The sequence below is a fragment of the Branchiostoma belcheri genome, unplaced genomic scaffold (assembly GCF_001625305.1).
Source record: "Branchiostoma belcheri isolate BF01 breed outbred unplaced genomic scaffold, Haploidv18h27 scaffold6, whole genome shotgun sequence".
In the NCBI taxonomy this organism is placed as follows: domain Eukaryota; kingdom Metazoa; phylum Chordata; class Leptocardii; order Amphioxiformes; family Branchiostomatidae; genus Branchiostoma; species Branchiostoma belcheri.
Window position 1 is genome coordinate 5,837,003 of NW_017804242.1, and position 15,970 is coordinate 5,852,972.

Genomic DNA, 15,970 nt, shown 5'->3' on the forward strand with positions numbered 1-15,970 from the left:
TGGTTCAAAACAAGTACAATTTCTCTGTGTTTCAAATTTTGCAAATTTTTCCCTCTTTTCAGTAAATCTCTTTAATTTTCACTACTGTAAGCAGTAACACAATTTACGATGTTGGATTAAAGAAGGGAATAAGTTACTGTCAACCTCCCCGAAGTCCTTGAGACGTTGGGCCGTTCCAGGCGGTTTGCAACCCAAACAGGGCAGTTTGGTCAGGCTCACGGATAGCTTAGCAGGTCCTGATCGAGACAATGCTCTTCCCAGGTGGTTATACCTTTACCGGACATACTACACGGATCTTTGCCGCCTCTCTGAACACATTGACAGGTAAGGAACCGCTTTGGGGGTTCGTTTTTTGCAACCTTTGCTCAGAAGATAGGGTTGTTTGTACAACAGATGTCTGTGAAAGGTAGAAAGACGACATGAGGAAGGCAACGTTATATACGGCGGCAGTTCTGGTCATGTAGCCTCGACACAACAACGTTAACCTCTGTACCACCCTACCGCATGTGTGTGTGTAGGTTGGACTTCGGTCAATCAAACATTATCGCTGTAAAAGTACATGATTGTATACCTCTGGCGGTTTTGATATATGTACTTAGTGACGGAGGTACATGGGACATAGCAGTGTCATTAGCAGACAGATGTCTGAGTGATTTACGAAGTCGTAATACCAGCTAGCCTGTGGGGATGGGAGGGGGGTGCAAGGTCATGTGTATTGTGTGGGGATTTTTGACATGATAACAACCTATGATTTACCTCTTTTGCTAAACATTACGGTAACAGGTAACATGGACCTGATCCCACTAAAAGAAATACTGCCAGGTATTATGAATGGTACCGATTAATTTTGACTGTATGGTTCAGGCCATCAGTAAAATTGGAGCAGTGCAGGTATTTCTGATGTCTACCTGCACCTAACCTGCACTGGTCCATGTACTGGGTATACATGTATACATGTATACATGTAGGTGTATGTGGATTTTCATTGACTGTCACTACTTATAAAGCATAAATACTTTATGTAAAAGAAATAATGGCAAGAGTATATGATCCATACTAAAACTTGTCTGGTGCAGGTAATTTTCAATGTAAAATATGTTACCTGCACAAGTGCAGGTATGATAAAAAAGGATTTCAAGCCCTGGCCAATATTGGGGCCTGTATGCCCATTTTCGTAAGGTGTAATCAGGCATTTTTAGTCTTCGTAATCGGTAGGTAGCCTCCCCCAAAATCAACGTAATTCGTAATAGTACATTAGCCGAAAAGCGTAAAGTTGTAATCAGCTCTGAGACTTAAACGTAATTTGTAATCGGCGGCGAAAATTTTGCGTCTTTTGTAATCACTACCCCCCCCCCATGCAGGCCCTCAGTTATGGTTGTTAGACAGTGACATTTTTTTAATGATGCCAAAGTTGTTCAAGTCACCATCATGATCACTACTTAACAATAATTGCTATCCTAGGGACCTCCCTCACCAAAGGTAGCCACTCATCTTTACCCAAGTGAAGTGGAGAAATTGACGTGCCCTTTTCCAAGAGCACAGAACAGCGGTACATTAACATCATTAAGAACATATGTTACTCTGCCACCCACCCATTTATACATCATGTAACAGATCAATCCCCTATTGGAACATCTTTTTCTATCTTTTTTGGCACCTTAGGCCACACCAATTTAATTTGTTGGTTCTCGGATTCGCCTCTTCGTTTTTTTCTGATTTGCAAAAAAAAATTGATTCTGGTCCTGAATCAACTGAAAAATGCTCATGTTTTGCCCCCAACAGTTGAGGAAAGTCCTTTTCTTTCTACTTGTTACAGTTTTCCCATCTATCATTGCAGTGGTTTGGTTAAAAGTTCAAAATTCAATGTTTAAATTTCAACCCAGCCTTTTGTGTTTACTTCATGGCTCATTCCGTAGCATTTAAGGCTATAATAGGATGCCTAGACCTGTTTTTATTTTTATTTTTTTTGCCCTGTCGCTTCATTTTTTTTCTGAAAAAATCCGAGAACCAACAAATTAAATTGGTGTGGCCTTACAAGGGAAAATTGAGAATAGAATGATAATCATACAAGTCTTGTACATGTACAATGTATTATCAAAAAATCCTTTATATTTATAATTAGCTCCTTACAGTTAGAAAAGAAATATGCATACTTGCAGAAAATAGAATTGTTCAAACATTTTATGACATCCAAGCGCTACGATGTAAATGAAAAGCTATGTAAATTTGTTCATACATGTTTCAAAAAGAGAGAAGATATCCTGTAGTTAGATCCTGTAGATAGAGAAATAGCACACAAATGTAACAATTGCTTTGTCTATTCTTGTACCCAAGTGAACTTTTGGCCCATGTAGGGTGTGAATATGCAATAAAGTTCATTGTCAATGTCATTGTCATTATCAACTTGACAATGCTTAAAATAACATGAGAATTGTACACTTCTGGTAAAGCATCTAGAGGCACTTTATTTTTTACAAGGCTATTAACAAGGTCGTGCTTGTACATGGCTTCATGGAAAGAAAAATACCCACAGGTGGTTTTGTCAGGCATAACCTTTATATAATTTCTTAGTGATAGTTTGAACAGATGGGCCCCAACATCAAACAAGGATGGATACATTTGTACATTTTGATACATACAATGTCAGGGACGAAACCTTTTTTTCTGGATAACTGCACTGGTGCAGGTAACACTGAAACTAAAAACTGTTAAAAAAACCATTGCCATTATTTCTTTTATACGACAGTCAATGCAGCAAAGAAAAATCCACATACACCTACATGTACACCTACATTTAATAAACCCAGTACATGGTTCAGTGCAGGTTAGGTGCAGGTAGATACCAGAAATACCTGCACAGCTCTAATTTTTGAGAGTAAAACCCTTACTCTTTTTGATAAGGGCAGTGGGATCTTTAACATGCTCGAGGTGTGGCTCTCTTTAAACATAGGACCTCTGGCTTTATGTCGTATCTGAGAGCACATCCCTAACCGAAGCTACATCTAGGTAGTACTAATTTTCAACAGTGAGCTAGCTAGATATGTAGTACTGAAGAGTTTGCCATGCATTGTACCCGTTACAATTGTTGTGCAATAAAGATTGACTTGACTTGTTGAGTGAAGAAATAGGTGTTAAGTATCTTTCCCAAGGGCACAACACTAGAGGCTGCTAGGGATTCGAACCCAGAACCTTTAGATTCTCTATCAAGAACCCTATCCAGAAGACCACCTTGCCCACCTGTGTGTGGTACATTTGAGTCGGATATGACGCATGTCAGGGGCAGTTTACATTTGTAACTTGCCTCCCCAAAAATGTCCAAGCCGGGATCAATATTTATTTATGGCAAGGACGTACAAACATGTAAACAAGAGAGGTCCCAAATAGGTCGTCCTTCGGTATCCAAACCTATTATAGCTACAGAGCCTCTCTGTTAATTTTTAACTCAAAGATAACGTTACGGTATCACTGCAAACATTGAAAAGTTTAATGACGTTTGCTGCTTGTGTCCCTTGGTACTTGGAACTGCAGTCAACAGTAAGAACACTTTAATTACATAAATTTTCCTTAAAGTGTGTGACTTACACTTCTGTGAATGATTTCATCAGGTTGGTAAGAGACAGTACAAATGTATATAAGAAGGTTTTTACTCGACCACAACAAGTGGGTTTTGACATGAACAGGGTGACAGACTGTCACTGAAATGTCAAATGTGAAAATCCACCGGTTGTCGAAAAAAGAACAGGGTTCGAAATACTTCTTTTTCTAGGTTGCCCAGTGGGAAACCTTAAAGTCTTAGTCGAAAGCTACATGTACATGTAGGCTGTCCTTCAATATTTCAGGTTGCCATCAACACCGGATGTTTATTTTGTGGCGGGACACAGTTTATTTTGAATGCCATAAAACTGCATGGGATTCCTTTAGATCATACGTCAGTAATCTGTTGTACAACAGAATCTAGATGATTGTGAACTATGTAAGCCAATTTGGAAATGAACAAATACCAACTAGTCGGACCAGTGCAGGTTAGGTACAGGGTCAACTCCATTAACATTCTCTGTTGGCTTACATTTTTATCTGCCACTTTCACAAACGTGTTATAGATCTACAGTACGGTATCTCTAGTGCAGCACCCCCTGAGGTATACATAGTTTTGATATTCAGCTAAGTTACATGTATATGTAGGAGTGCATCACACTGGGGCACATTCCATTGGAGATCTGTTTAGAAGCATTTTTACCTCCATGAAAAATGGAGGTATTGTTTTTGGAGTGTCTGTCTGTCTGTGTGTGTTTCCGCACATTTGCGGCCAGCATAAATTTTACACCTTTGGATGGATTATGATGATATTTGGTATGTGGATAGGTGTTGGGTAGGTAAAGGTCAAGGTTGATTTTGGGCCTCCTGGTGACTGACCTTGGTACTACAGCAGAACTTCTGCATTCTTCATTTGCATAATTAAGGAAGAAATGTACATTTCAAGCCCGTATTTCATGGAGGTATGAGATCTCTGAACTCTTGTTTTTAGTGTGGTGGATATACATATAAGTGACCAGTTTAAATTTAGAGACATTAGAAATGCCTGTCTGTACACTGTCACTCCAGTTTTACCCCAACTAAACCTGCGTATGCATACCAACTGTATGAGCCCTAGGCCCTGCCCGTGTTAATGCACATGTACCTAACTTCAGTAAGCTTGTGTGTATGTCCTCAAGTACCCTAGAAGTGTGACCTTTCAAGAGATCTCTTCAGGGCTCAGCTTTTCAGATACAAAGTCCTTTTGAGGTGCAAAGTCCTTCAAGTCAGATTGCAGCAAATCTGATTTTTGTCTCAAATCGGGTGTTAGCCAAGTTGTTGAGGCGATAATTTTCTAACTTCTAAGACTTGTAACGCTTTGAAGTGGCATTTGGTATTATCATGGTATTATTAATTACTTAGTATAGAAAATTATACAGGTTTAGATTTATATTACAACAGTACTTGAAAAAATGCCCTGAAAAGTCCCCCAGTTTGAGGATTCGAAAGTTCAGTTTAGAACTTTTTTCTATGCATCAAATTTGAAGGGATTTGAAAGTTTGTTTTCAATCTTTTTCTATGAACCAACTGTTATGCAAATGTATAGTAATTTGTTATCATTTTTAGCATAAGGAGTGCCTGCATTACATGTATTACTACAGATATACATAATAAGACATTCAATGATAAAACATAATTTACATCCGCATCGTGATCTATAATCATTGTTTTTTTAACATCTTGTACTAAGCTACGACTGTGAAAACAGTGAACTCAAAGTGATGTTTGTTTTCTAAAGCCCTTAAACCAGCTGTTTTGCCAAATCCTTCCAGTACCGTGCCCTGCTTTCTTAACTGAACTTGACGTAGAAGTTGTTTAGGTTATGCAGTAATGACGTTGTGACTACCGGATTTGTAGTTGATTCCTTTGAGTTAGACCCCAGCTTTAGAGGTTTCGATTATGGTCTTATTCGTGACTTCTGGTATTTCTCTGAGTGGGAACTTATCTAAAACCAAAAAGTAATCAGCTTTTTGGAAGTGTGTTTATATTCAGTGAAAAATTTCTTTTTATATTTTACACTGTCTAAGGCCACACCAATTTAATTTGTTGGTTCTCGGATTTGCCTCTTCGTTTTTTTCTGATTTGCAAAAAAAAAAGAAAAATTTGATTCTGGTCCTGAATCAACTGAAAAATGCTCATGTTTTGCCCCCCAACAGTTGAGGAAAGTCCTTTTCTTCCTAGTTGTTACAGTTTTCCCATGTATCATTGCTTCTTCTTCTCCTTTTCGTCTTAGCAGACGCTCTGCTCAACGTCGATGGGCTCGTCCGTGTGCGGCCAGCCCAGCTTTACTCCTGCAGAGTTTCCCGCAGGTTGTGCAGGTGAAAGCGGGTGTTGCAGAAGGATGGTGTCTTTTTTGCCTTCTTGTGGTCTCATTTTGGACCAGGTCATCTTCCAGTTTCTTGGCACCTTGGCGAAGTGCATACCGCCATGTATCATTGCAGTGGTTTGATTAAAAGTTCAAAATTCAATGTTTAAATTTTAATCCAGCCTTTTGTGTTGACTTCATGGCTCATTTTGTAGCATTTAAGCCTATAATAGGATGCCTAGACCCGTTTTTATTTTTATTTTTTTTCGCCCTGTCGCTTCATATTTTTTCTGAAAAAATCCGAGAACCAACAAATTAAATTGGTATGGCCTAATCTATGGATGTAAAACTTCAAGCTAGTGAAAACTTGTTTGTAAGTGAAAAAATTAGTACTGTACATAATTGTTGGCCATGTAGGTGCGCAGTCCAGGGTTTTGAATGGTTAACCTCCATAGCATGCCAAAAACTGGGGGTTTTGGGGTCTTTGGGAGCTTTTATGTGCTATTTTCTGATTGCCTATACTAGACAACATAGCGGGCCTGGTTGAATTACCCCTGTTTTTTGAACTGGGCTAATCAGAAAACATCCGAAGACCAACAAACCCCCAGTTCTATAAGCCTGCTATTGAATGGTGTGGCCTTTTGAGTTGAAGCAGTGCAAAAGTCACCCTTGGAGAGAGTGTCGCTAAGTGCAGTGTGCAATTAATATAAAAAGGTACATGTATTGCCTGGTTTTAAGCTCTTAGCAATTCTTTTACATGGTGTATAGTAGACGTACTTGGCATAGAATGATTGATTTTGTTACATTATGTGTAGTTTCATTATGAATGTGGTCAGGAAAGACATACATTTGTACCTTAGCACCAATGTAATGAAAAAACTCCTGTATCTGTATTGGTATAGCCGGTATAACTGCCTATGGGGTAACACACCAGCTTCGCAGGCATGCGGCGTGGCGGCAGCTAGCTATATTACACCAAACAACCTGTTGTTATGCAATCTGCCTACCTGCCTAAATGCACACCCTGTTACACCCAATCTTTGCACATTGAATTGCAGGAATTGTTTAAAGCTTTCTAGTGATGATGCCCTTACTGTGCTTGGTGGCAACGAGTTCCACTCTACGATAGTTCTTGGAAAATACAAGTCTTTAAACAGCTCAATTCTTGGTTGATATAAGTTACTCTGATATTTGCAGGAAGGCATGACTATTTCTTGTTCTTTTCTGGGCTGGTATCAGATACTTAGTGGTTGGTACGTTCACCAGTAGTTTATTCATTTTGTTCATCATGCATAGTCTGGACATTCTACATCTGTCTTCCAGCGATACCCACTGTAGGTTTCTTTTCAGTAGGTTCCTGAATGCTGCAATCGCCTCAAGTGCGTTACGAAAACTCTTGCAGTCTTTCAGGCCGTTGTGTCAGAGATTGTGTCACAATGTAACGTGTGCCAAGCTGTGAACATAAAGAGGCTCTTGACAGCAGCTTTAGTGTTGAATTGCGACGACACTCCACATTCGGATCTACAAGGACAGTACGAGCCCTTCTGTCAAGCACCACTACACTTAACAAAAGTCTAGCTCAAAATAGAGTAGCTTTCAGGATTTGAGCCAAGTTCAGGAACAGATTATATGCTTAGATTCTTGAAACATTTGTGGTGGTTTTTTGTTTGTATATTTTCACGGTATTCTCTCTTTCACGGAGTTCCGTGCGCGCGCTGCAAAGCCAAAACACAGCAAAAATCTCCCTTCCATGCAACCTTATCTGCAACCTACAGTATTGTCAACAAAGTGATTGACCTGATATTTGGTAGGTGGGTAGGTCTTGGTGAGACCTGGAAATGATTAGATTGTGGACCCCCTAGCGGCTTGTTATGGTATTGCAGCTGAACTTCCGGTTTTGATATCTCATGATCTAGACATGCTAGGGTCACGAAATTTGGATAGTAGGTAGCTCTTGTGCTGAGAAAGGAGTGACGTAAGTGTGGGCCCCCTAGCGGCTTGCTCAGGAACTGTCACAATGTCGACAAAGTGAAACATGACATGTTTTGGGGATATTTCAAGTGCGTGTGATGCTGAAAATGTGCAGTAAGTGTCAATATCAGACAAATTTTTATATTTTGTATCTAGAATGTTTTCTGTTTTGCTGCCCCGAAACTGCATTGGATGCCTTAAATTAAGCCTTATTTAAGGTTCCTTATAATTCATCAAGCGATATGATACAGTCTATTGACTTTGCAGAATACACCTCGACTTAGCCAACCTCTCCTGATTTAAATCTTCATCCAATTTTCCCAGAAAATTCCTGGGACGTATTAACTCGGAATAGGTCTGGCAAATGCCCCAGATTGCAAATCCCTGTTGGAACCGGTGCGCTGATACCGAGCTGAAACCGCATTTACACCTACAGACAAAAATGCTGTGCCCAGAATGTACGTCTTAGTTACTTAGTGTTTTGATGTATGGCCGACTTGGTCAAATGCTGTGTCAGCAGTTTGTTGTGGAGTAGTCCCTTGCCTTCTCAGTTTATGGGAGAAAGCCAAGGTGGTTGCCATTACTTACACCCACACATTCCATTAGAGGCAACCACTGGCTGAGCGGACTTTGGCGTACCAGACAGTTGACAGATCGTTTGACAAATCTAGTAGGTGAAGAATGATTTTTTAAAAGCATCTTTACATTTTGCATGTCATATTCCATTTAATAATGAAATCAAGGGTATATGTAAGGCCACGTTGATTTAGTTATATGTAATTATTGGTTCTCGGATTTGCCCGCTTCATTTTTTTTTCTGATTTGCAAAAAGGTTCAGGTTCTGAAGCAACTCAAAAATGTTCATATTTTGCTCCCAACAGTAACTGTTGAAGAAAGCTTCTTGTCTTTGTAGTTGTTAATACTTTTTCCATCTATCATAGTATCAATGCATTGGTTTCATTAAAAGTTTAAAATTCATCGAATAAGTATAATACTTGAAATATAAACCAGCCTGGTACATGTATATGGCCCCTATCATAGCTTTAGGGCTATAAGAGGATGCTTTCATTTTAAGGTCTGTTTTCATTATGATTATTTTTTCGCTCTTGTCGCTTCATATTTAAAAAATAGTGAAAACCCAACAAATTAAATTGGTGTGGCCTAACAGTCACAAATCCAAGTTTGGCTGTTGTTCAGTTGCTCACTGTCATAATATGAGTTGGCAACAACACCAGTCTGTGATTCAAATACAAGTATATGTAGGAGACCAATTAGGCCTAGGGAAAAAATGCTGTGTTTCCTGTTTCAGTCCTGAAAAAAATTAAAGTCGGTAGGTAGGGATTATCTTTTTTTTTTCTTTTTTAGACTATTGACGATCTGTAGTGGTCTAACTAGTTTAAAAACAAGTAAAACTTGCATGAGGACACTTTTATTTTCAATGTCAATGTTGGAAAACCAATTGTACAATGTTTCATCACTCAGGTGTCAGATTATGGAGCTGGAAAAGGTTGATCAGCTCAAAAAATTTACATGTATGTCCCTTGCACTAGTTGCAGGAGTCCACACACACACACACAAAAAGGCTTGGGTTGGCAGTTTTTTCTTGGGTCGGTTGGGAAACAGGAAACACAGCATTTTTTTTCATAGGCCTTAGCCTTCTCTGAAGTTCTCCCTGCTACCAGTGAGATAATGAATCGTATTGTCAGCCAAAAAAGTATCAGATTATTTCCAGCAGAACACATTGGTGATTATCCATTCAGCAACATGAATACAGGAAAAACTATTCAACGTGTACAGCATTCTTACATTGGCATCACAATGTAGAGTTGATTCTTTTATTCGCAAAATCATGCCTAAGGCCATGTTGATTTGATTATATGGATGACATCCTCCGGGAGCCCCAAAACTGCGTGCGAATAAAAAAAAAAAAAGTTCTTTTCATTATGAAATCTACGCGGTCATGAGGGTTGAGCAAATGGCACAGAATATGGTTTGGCAAATAATCTAGTCTTCAAGTTCATTTCTTTACAATTTCATCTTTTTTGGTTTGATTTTGGCATTCTACAACATTGGTAAAGTTTTTATTAATTTTTTTTGTAACTTATGGTATATTTTTGCTTATATTGCAACTGTTTTGTACGATTTACAGTATGGTTGAAAACTTTTTTTTTTGTGGAAACGGCCAAAAATTCATGCGCGCGCGGATGTCATCCATATAATCAAATCAAGATGGCCTAAGGGCTAATTGCTTGTGAAAAGTAAAGTAAAAGAGAACATACAACTACTGTCTGCTTCGTTTGCTGTTGTGGAGTTTTACCTTGACTTCTTCTTTAAAGGCAGTGGATAATGAATTGCATGTTCTGCATAATGAGTGGGTTTTGTGATTAGTAGAAACGTAGTCTTTTGGTGAACCCGTAATGTATTGTGTATTGTGTTTCAGCAGAAGGTCTCATTTCAGGTTGTATTCGCATATACATGTATATTAAGGATGACATCCCATCTATAGTTTTCCAATGTTGTGTCAGAAAATATGTATCGTCTGTAGTGGGCAAACTTCTGATGCAACATGACCAAACAACGAACGAAAACCATGAAAAAATCCAGGTTCAAAGCAAAACCTTTCCAGCTATCTCGTTTCACTTCTGTGAGTCTGTACGTCAAAGTCTTAAGCATAATGATTGGGAATCAGAATTGCACACAAAGCCTAGTCTGATTGCAAATCTGTAACCTATAATTTTTCATTAGTGACAGTGATGTGAGATTTTTAATGAACTATCATTTTTGATTTTTGATTTTAATTATAGGTGTAATTTATATGAAAATTATATACTTGTGTATAATCTTGCTTTAACTATTTATTGTTGTTGTTTTTTACGTCATATGTACAGGTATGTGTTGGGTGTGCACGCTATCAGCATACTTGCTGCCTAGTGCACACTTTGTATTGTCATGTCGCAATTTTGAATAAATAAATAAATATCATTTTTGAGTTTATGTGCACATGGCTTGCTACTAATGAGACAGTGTGTGAATATATGTTATATATATGTTTGAGTCAATGTTTGTTAGCTGAGAGCTGGATACACATGGCAACAATTTTTGCACCGAAAATTGAAATATTTTATTAAAAAATATTGCTCTTGTTAAAATATACATGATTGTACTTCCACTTTAAAATAAAATCTTACATTTTTGATGTTTATGGTAGGCACTAAAACAGCCCTCACGAGGCGCACTCAGTTTGTGGTGCCACCACAAAACAAAAAGGTAAACAAACATGGCTGACAGCTGTGTTTCAAGCTTTTAAATTAAATACACTAGTAAAAATAAGGCATCATATTTCGGTACCAATACTTCCTGATTAGCACAAATTTTCAAAGTAGTTAGTAAGGGTTGATTCAAGTTAATTTGTAAAGAAATGACCTGAAAATTGGCTTTTTGTGTCGTCCTAAATGTTACATAATGCAGCTTTAATGAACTCACGTACCACCCTTTCTTTTTCCTGTCCCCAGACTTTTGTGTTTCAGTCACAGGAGTGTGATTGAATTTCTGGGAGGCCCAACATGGATTACCTGCTGAAAACAAACTTTCATGTCATATTAGCAGGTGGGGTTTTGAGTGCTGCTCCAAGGAAAAATCAGGCTTTAGTGTCTGTCTATAGCGTCTTATAAGGATTGTGTTGTGCAGTGGAGGCCCCAAATTTGGAACAGAATACTAGTCCCTAGTTACCTTCACCAAGAAGGGAAATATGTTTTCAGTAGCGTTTGTCCGTCTGTTTGTTTGTTTGTCTGTCTGTCTGTTTGTTTGTTTGTGAACAGCATAACTCAAGAAGCTTTATATGCATTGTCATGAAACTTGGTAGGTGGGTAGGTCTTGATGAGACCTAGAAATGATTAGATTTTGGGCCCCCTGGTGGCTTTCATTGTTACTGCGGCAGAACTTTGGCAGTTTTGATATCTCATGACCTGGACATGCTAGGGTCACGAATTTTGGATGGTAGATAGCTCTTGAGATAGGGAAGAAGTGACATGAGTTTGGGCTCCCTATATAGCTAGCAGCTTGTTAATGTTATCTCTGAAATTCCAAGAACAGTTCAAGAACAATTTTTTGAAAGAATTTGATGCCTTTTAAATTGTGCATCATACTGCAATTATAAAATCTAGGGCCACAGCACAAGTCAAATTTCAGTTACCAAGCGATTGCCTCTAGTAGAAAGGTGCTCTAAGGCCACACCAATTTAATTTCTTGGTTAACGGATTCGCCGCTTCATTTTTTTCTGATTTGCAAATAAAAATAAAAATTTAGAATCAACTGCAAAATGCTTATATTTTGCCCTGAACAGTTTAAAACAGTCCTTTTCATCCTAGTTGTTACAGTTTTTCCATCTTTCAATACAATGGTATCATTAAAAGTTCAAAATTCATTGTTTGAATTTTGAACCAGCCTGGTGTGTTGACTTCATGGCTCCTATCGTACCATTTTGGGCCATAATAGGATGCCTAGGCCTGTTTTTATTTTTATTTTTTTTCACCCGCCCGCTCCATTATTTTTCTAGAAAAATCCGTTAACCAAGAAATTAAATTGGTGTGGCCTAATGGAGATACATGACTTTCTTTGTGTACTTTGTGAACTGTACACACTTTGAAACATTGAGACATTAGATTTATATCTCTTGACAAGTAAATTGTGACTAGCCATTAGCTACTTAATTATTCATGAGTTAAGGACAAAGGTCAACATTTCTGAATGTGTGAGCCAGAGTTCAAACTTTCAAAGCAACTCGATTAGTTGTCTTTTTTGGCGACGCCCTTTGGGGGCGGAGGCATTTGTGTAAGTACTACGATCGCTTTGAAAGAATTTCAAAAATTGCACGAATGCATTCCCTGGGGAATTGGTTTTGAGGAAACCTTCGGCCATGTGGTTTTTGGATCAAGCATGCAGGTAACTTACACCAGTGCCCACGTGCCACCCATCCACCTGCCTGGCATGATTAATTACTGGACATTTGTCTTCTCCCCACACCATGGACAGAGAGCACAGCTGTCTTTGGCCAAAGACCATATCAGATCACAGAGAGAAAAGAAATTGTCCGTCCTTTTGGATCCCACAAAAGGTAAAAAAAAGTCAAAGGAGTAACAACTTCAGACCAGACATAAAATCCAGTCTCTGGTGGAGGATAGAGTGAAGTGAAATGGAGGATGGCTTGGTTCTAGCGGGAACTCGACCAAAGTAAAGTAAGTAAGTATGTCATCATAAAATCTATATTGCTGGGGAAGAACGGCTGATTCCTCCTATACGTGTATTTGGTATATTGCCCCACACCTCCTCCACCCATCCTGTAAATTTCACTACGTGCATGTCTTTATAAGATAGGGAAATATGTTTTTCTGATAATTGTAATGTAGATTGCTAGCTCCACCATATGAAATAATATATATCATTCAGTCGTCGCCTTGGCAATAATTTTTATTGCCTCAGCCTTGTTGTTGTTGGTCAGTAAAAAATAGGGGTAAAATACTAACTTAAAGATGTAACTACATTGTAAAAGAGACAGAGGAATATTATGTAACTGTTTGAGGTTGCTCAGTAAAAAAGGAAAAATACTTAGAAGAGACCCAGGAATTATATTACAGTCTTGTTTTTTTTGTGGTTGGTCAGTAAAAAAGAAAGGGTGACATACTTAGAAGTGACACAGAAATATATTACATTACTGTAACAGTCTTCTTTTTTTAGGTTGGTCAGTAAAAAAGACGTGACATACTTATATGTAGAAGAAACACAGAAATGTTACATTACTGTAATTAACAGTCTTCTTTTTTGAGATTCAGTGAAAGATATACTTACAGAAGATGTAGAAGAGACACACTCAGGAATATAACGTAAGGTCTTCTTTTTTTAGGTTGGTCAGTAAAAGATAAGGGGTGAAAGACTTAGAAGCGACACAGAAACATATTACATTACAGTCTTGTTTGAGGCTAGTCAGGAAAATTACACAATACAAAATACACTGTAGATCAAGCAACACTTACTGAATAAATTCGCTGAGGAGTCAGACGTTTCTGATTGCATCAAGTATATCTTTCATCAGTGACTAAGAAAAGTGAACCCTGTCTGACTAGAGCATTGGTCCACTTGCCTGATTTATAGTGTATTTCATCATGTACTTGGAAGCCTATTCGTCTTTGACAGAAAGAGGCATACAACTTACAAGCTGAAGGTTTGGGGAGAGTTTCTAAGGGAAAACCATAATGGTTTTGGGTGAGGGAAGAAGCCTACACACGGTATGACTGGTTTATTCTTGCAAAGACATATATATATACATAATACAGCAATTGAAAGTTTTTTTTAGCCTAGAGGCTGAATTAAGCAACTTTTACAATTGCTAGTGTACACACAAATAAAACTGTATTGCTCAACATATACTAGTACATAACATTGCTTATGCACTATACCCAGTACATGGACCAGTGCAGGTTAGGTGCAGGTAGACATCAGAAATACCTGCACAGCTACAATTTTACCTGCACTAACCTGCATATACCCAGTACATGGACCAGTGCAGGTTAGGTGCAGGTAGACGTCAGAAATACCTGCAAAGCTCCAATTTTACCTCCACTAACCTGCATAGACCCAGTACATGGACCAGTGGAGGTTAGGTGCAGGTAGACGTCAGAAATATCTGCACAGCTCCAATTTTACCTGCACTAACCTGCATATACCCAGTACATGGACCAGTGCAGGTTAGGTGCAGGTAGACATCAGAAATACCTGCACACGTACAGCTCCAATTTTACCTGCACTAACCTGCATATACCCTGTACATGGACCAGTGCAGGTTAGGTGCAGGTAGACATCAGAAATACATTTGTACCCGCACAGCTCCAATTTTACCTTTACTAACCATATACAGGTGGTATTTCGAGCCCTGAGAAGGATGGGTGTTAGGACGTTGTCCTTACTTCAGGTTATATACATGTATTCATAACACGTATACGAGACAGACTGTCTTTAATAGCCCAGGTTTCTTAAAGAAACTTCAGCGAGACCCATAGTAAAAGGGATCAGGCTCCCACTTTCTTACACCCACTTCAAGTCATCAGCAAGGTTATTGCCTCTTTGAAGTCATCAAAGTTGACATTTTGTCTTCAGGCTAACATCTGGGAAGATCTTAAGTCACCTTGGCCTTTTGAACTCCCGTCTACACTTGTTGGAAGGACTGTGTGTGTGTGAGAAAGTCACCATCTGGCTTCTGTTATACTACATGTACAAAGTGCATTACATAATGGTTATATCCATCAAAACCATTGCTTGCAATTGAAAATGGCAAAGTTGCCAAATGCCCTAGCCTCAAAGCAGACTTTCTAGCGGCCAGTGTTTGTCTCTTAGGCCACACCAATTTGATTTGTTGGTTCTCAGAGTTTTTAAGAAAAAATATGAAGTGACAGAGCGAAAAAAGTAGAAACGGACCTACATTTTGTAGGTATCTTATGATAGCCCCAAATGCTATGGTAGGAGCCAGGAAGTCCACATACCAGGCTGTTTTTTTACTTCAAACAATGCATATAAATTTCAAACTTTTACTCAAATACACTGCATTCATATAGATGTAAATAACTCTGGGGGGGGGGATGGCCTTCCTTCAACTGTTGGGGCCAAAATATGAGCATTTTGGATTCAGAGGCTGAATTTTTTTGCAAATCTATCAGAAAAAGATGAAGCGGGTGAATCCGTGAACTGACAAATTAAATTGGTGTGGCCTTATGAGTGTGGGTAGACCATAGCAGTTTATTTCAGGGTGGTGGGGGATTATAGCTTACAACCTGATACAACCTCTCCCCCAAAGAGAAAACAGCACACTTGTAGAAATCATAGAAACAAATCAGGGGTGCCAGAGTATACAGTGCAATTTTACGGAATGCAGTGCAATTTTACAGAATACAGTGCAATTGTATTAGTATATATACAGTGCAGTTTTACTAATAGTAAAATTACTAATTTACTAATACTAGTAATAGTAAAATTGCATTGTATTCCGTAAAATTGCACTGTAATTGCACTGTATTCCGTAATATTGCACAGACTGTATTCCGTAAAATTGCACTGTATACTCTTGCACCTCTG

General features: G+C 38.6%; 1 protein-coding gene across 2 annotated transcripts in view; it reads left to right on the top strand.

Annotated features, from left to right (window-relative positions):
* Nucleotides 1-15,970, top strand: part of LOC109482608 (nuclear receptor subfamily 4 group A member 3-like) — a 96,431-nt gene that overhangs the window by 31,943 nt on the left and 48,518 nt on the right. Inside the window, exon 1 of one of the 2 annotated variants that reach the window (XM_019785405.1) lies at nucleotides 195-324. The exons of the other annotated variant lie outside the window; for it this stretch is intronic. The gene's annotated coding sequence lies outside the window, so the exon portion shown is untranslated. Of the gene's footprint in view, nucleotides 1-194; nucleotides 325-15,970 lie in introns of those variants that run through there. 2 annotated transcript variants of the gene reach the window in all.